Genomic DNA, 4746 nt, shown 5'->3' with positions numbered 1-4746 from the left:
AGTTGTGCCCTTCATTTTTGGCTTATAGTTCATTCCGGTTGTAGTCATGTTGGCAACCAAAAACATCTCTCACAATGGCAGAAATCACTCCATATAATTGAATTGACCTTGAGATTAAGGAACTGAGCCTTCATCATTTGCTGTCTGTGCTTTCTGATTTAATTTGAAAATGTTAGTGGTTCATCCCACCACTCAAGCCTTTAGAAAACTGCAGTGTGTCACACAGTGTATTCTTCTGCCCACTCAGGTTTACAATGCAATTACTCATTAGACTTTATTTTTTTCTTTTTATTACATTCTGCTAATACTTTTATATTCGGCTCTTTGGATTTTAGGCTCTATGGTTCCTTTTACGTTTTGGCTTTTGTAAGAGGGTTTATGTGTGTAACGACCCTGGTTTTCCTGGACTCTGTGTGTAAACCAAGTTAGCCTTGAACTCACAATCAGATGTGGATGATTCTGCCTGAAGGATGTTGGGATTAAAGGTGAGAATTAGCACCATTTGACAGTTTCTGGTTTCTTATGGATGATAAATACCAGATCAGCACTGGGGTTCATCTGAGATATCACCCAGAAAGTGGGAACCTATTTTTGACAGGGCTTTGGGGTGAGAATTATGAAAATTTCCTTGTGAATTCTGGGCTGCCAGCCACCTCTCTTCCCTTGAGGTCTTCCTCTCTAAGGTTTGCCAGGCTCCACCTTTAGACTTGTAGCTGGATACAGCACCAGTGTCCCACCCTCACCCCCACCCCAAACCCCACCAGGTGAGTCTCCCAGGAGAGCTGGCAGTGCTAACTGCAATCACAGCACCTCCAAGTTACAAACTCCAGGTATATAAAAGACTGTCCTATTTATGGATGACATCTGCTTCTGCAGAACCAGCTTGTGGAGTAGTTAGTGTGTGTGGACTGAAAGCATTGGATCTTTAAAACTTTGAGACAATTCTTTTTATTTATTTATTAAATAATTCTGTCTCTGCCCTACCACTGGCTCCCATTTTCTTACCCCTCCCCCAATCAAGTTCCCCTCCCTTTTCAGCCCAAGAGAAATCAGGTTTCCCTGCCCTGTGGGAAGTCCAAGGACCACCCACCTCGATCCAGGTCATGTAAGGTGAGCATCCAAACTCCCTAGGCTCCCTAATAGCCAATAGGTGCAGGAGGATCAAAAACCCATTGCCATTGTTCTTGAGTTCTCAGTAGTCCTCATTGTCTGCCCTGTTCAGCTAGTCCGGTTTTATCCCAGGCTTTTTCAGACCCAGGCCTGCTGGGTCATGAAGAATGTATCTAGGTTTTGCCCTTTTCTAGAATCTGCCTAACTCTAAATTGTGGAGTTTGGAATTGATCCTTATGACAGGGGAAGTCTAAAAAATAAAAAAATAAGAAAAAAGAAAACCACTGCTCTAGTCAAGCTATTTTAAGTAGTGACTTTAAGCAGTATTTATAGTGAAATGAGGCAAACTGAGCATTTAAAAAATGAAAGATGTAGCTTGGGCTCTCTGCAGGGCCTCTACTCCCGGCATACTGCCTCTTTCTTCCTAGACCACCCTGCTTCCATCCAGAACCCTCCCCACTTCGGCCCCACCGCCCTCTTTTGGCACATAACATCACCCAGCCCAGCCTGTTGGGCACTGGGTCTGAATCCTCGGGGCACCCAAGCGGGTGGGAGTTCCTTTGCTTCTATGGCCTGCCTGCACCAAGCAGGGTAGGCGCTTTGTTTGCGAGCTGCTCCATCAGCACGGAGGCCTGATCTCTCGGCGCCGGGAGAGCCAGCGTTGGGGCCCCAGGAGAGCTAGCATAGGGGGAGCCAAGAGAGCCAGCGTTGGGGCACCAGGAGAGCCAGCGATGGGGCACCAGGAGAGCCAGCGTTGGGGCACCAGGAGAGCCAGCGTTGGGGCGCCAGGAGAGCCAGCGTAGGGGAGAGCCAACATTGGGGAGAGCCAGCATTGGGTAGGCAAGGAGACCTGATCCAGCAAAAGAAGATCCATAAGGGAGCATTTGGAAAAAGAGATAAGCAGACGCCAAGGCAAGAATTCGCCCAACAAGCTGAAAAGCAACATGAAGCCACCAGAAACAAGCGACCTCACAACGGGAAGACATGAACACTTTAATCAAGAAGAAGTAGAAAAGATTGACTTCATGAAAGTGATTGACGCCCTTAAACAGCATGTAAGAAACGCCCTTATACAAATGGATAAGAAATATAACAGAAAGTTTGAAGAATTGAATAAATCAGTGAAGGAAACCCTAGAAAACCAAGGAAAAACAATCAAACAGATAGATAATGGAAACAGTTCAAGACTTGAAAACTGAAATGGAGGCAAAGAAGAAAACACAAATAGAGGGCCGGCTGGACAAGGAAAATATAAGTAAACAGAGTCTACAGAAACAAGCATAACCAACAGAATACAAGAGTTAGAAGAAAGAATCTCAGATTCTGAGGATAACATAGAGAAAATAAACACAATGATCAAAGCAAACACAAGTCCAACAAATTCTTATCACAAAACGTTCAGGAAATATGGGACACAAAAAAAGGACCAAACCTAAGAATAATTGGAGTAGAAGAAGGAGAAGAAGTGCAGCTCAATGGTCCAGAAAATATATTTAATAAAATTATAGAAGAAAACTTTTCCGACCTAAAGAAAGATATACCTATGAAGGTTCAAGAAGCATACAGAACACCGAATAGGCTGGATCAAAAAAAAAAAACCATCCCCTTGCCATATAATTATCAAAACACAAAGCATACAGAATAAGGAAAGAATATTAAGAGCTGCAAAGGAAAAAGGTCAAGTTACTTATAAAGGTAAACCTATCAGACTTACACCTGACTTCTCCATGGAAACCATGAAAGCGAGAAGGTCCTGGATAGATGTACTGCAGAAACTGAGAGACCATGGATGCAAACCCAGATTACTATACCCAGCCAAGCTTTCGTTCACTATAAATGGAGAAAATAAAATTTTTCAGGATAAAAAAAATTTAAACAATACGCAGCCACAAATCCAGCCTTACAGAAAGTAATAGAAAAAAATCACTAACCAAGGAGTCCAACAATGACCACAATAACTCAGACATCTAGAGACCCTTCACCACCACAAATCAAAGAAGGGAAACACACAAACTCTACGACTAAAAAAGTAACCGGAGTTAACAACCACTGGTCATTAATATCACTTAATGTCAATGGACTCAACTCAGCTATAAAAACGCACAGGCTAAGAGATTGGATACAAACACAGGATCCAACATCCTGCTGTCTACAAGAAACACACCTCAACCACAAAGACAGGCACCTACTCAGAGTAAAGGGCTGGGAAAAGGCTTATCAAACAAATGGACCTAAGAAACAAGCAGGTGTGACCATACTAATCTCTAACAAAGTTGACTTCAAACTTAAATCAATCAGAAGAGATGGAGAGGGGCATTTTATATTCATAACAGGAACAGTTCATCAGGATGAAGTCTCAATCCTGAACATCTATGCCCCTAATATAAAAGCACCCACGTACATAAACGAAACATTGCTAAAACTCAAGGCAGGCATCAAACCACACACACTAATAGTAGGAGACTTCAACACTCCTCTCTCACCAATGGACAGGTCAATCAGACAGAAACCTAACAGAGAAATAAGAGAATTAATGGAGGTATTGATTCAAATGGACTTAACAGACATCTATAGAACGTTCCACCTAAATAGGAAAGAATATACCTTCTTATCTGCAGCTCATGGAACTTTCTAAAAAATCAACCACATAGTCGGTAACAAAGCAAACATCCACAGTTACAAAAAAAATATTAGTAACCACCTGTGTCTTATCAGATCACCATGGATTAAAGTTAGAATTCAACAACAATGCTACCCCCAGAAAGCCTACAAACTCATGGAAACTGAACCATACCTGGATCAAAAAAGAAATAAAGAAAGAAATTAAAGTCTTCCTGGAATTCAATGAAAATAAAGAAACAACATACTCAAACTTATGGGAAACTATGAAAGCAGTCCTAAGAGGAAAGTTCATAGCACTAAGTACCCACTTAAAGAAAACACAGAAAGCTCACATTGGAGACTTAACAGCCCACCTGAAAGCTCTAGAAAAAAAGAAGCAGATTCACCTAGGAGGAGTAGAAGACTGGAAATAATCAAAATGAGGGCTGAAATCAACAAAAAAGAAACACAGAAAACAATACTAAGGATCAATGAAACAAAAAGCTGGTTCCTAGAGAAAATCAACAAGATTGACAAACCCCTATCCAAACTAATCAAACGGCAGAGAGAGAATTTGCAAATTAATAAGATCAGAAATGAAAGGGGGACATAACCACAAAGACAAAGGAAATTCAGAGAATCATTAGATCTTATTACAAAAGCCTATATGCCACAAAACTGAAAAATATAAAGGAAATGGACACTTTTTTAGATAAATACCATATACCAAAGTTAAACCAGGACCAGGTGAACAATCTAAATAGACCTGTTAGTCGTGAAGAATTAGAAGAGGTTATCAAAAACCTCCCTACCAAAAAAAGCCCAGGACCAGATGGTTTCAATGCGGAATTCTACCAGAACTTCCAAGAAGACCTAACACCTATACTCCTTAATGTATTTCACAATATAGAAACAGAAGGGTCATTGCCAAATTCCTTTTATGAAGCTACAGTCACTCTGATACCAAAACTGCACAAAGACTCAACCAAGAAAGAGAATTATAGACCAATCTCACTCATGAACATCGATGCAAAA

This window comes from Microtus pennsylvanicus, chromosome 7 (genome assembly GCF_037038515.1).
Source record: "Microtus pennsylvanicus isolate mMicPen1 chromosome 7, mMicPen1.hap1, whole genome shotgun sequence".
Lineage (NCBI taxonomy): Eukaryota > Metazoa > Chordata > Mammalia > Rodentia > Cricetidae > Microtus > Microtus pennsylvanicus.
This window is presented reverse-complemented; position numbering follows the sequence as displayed.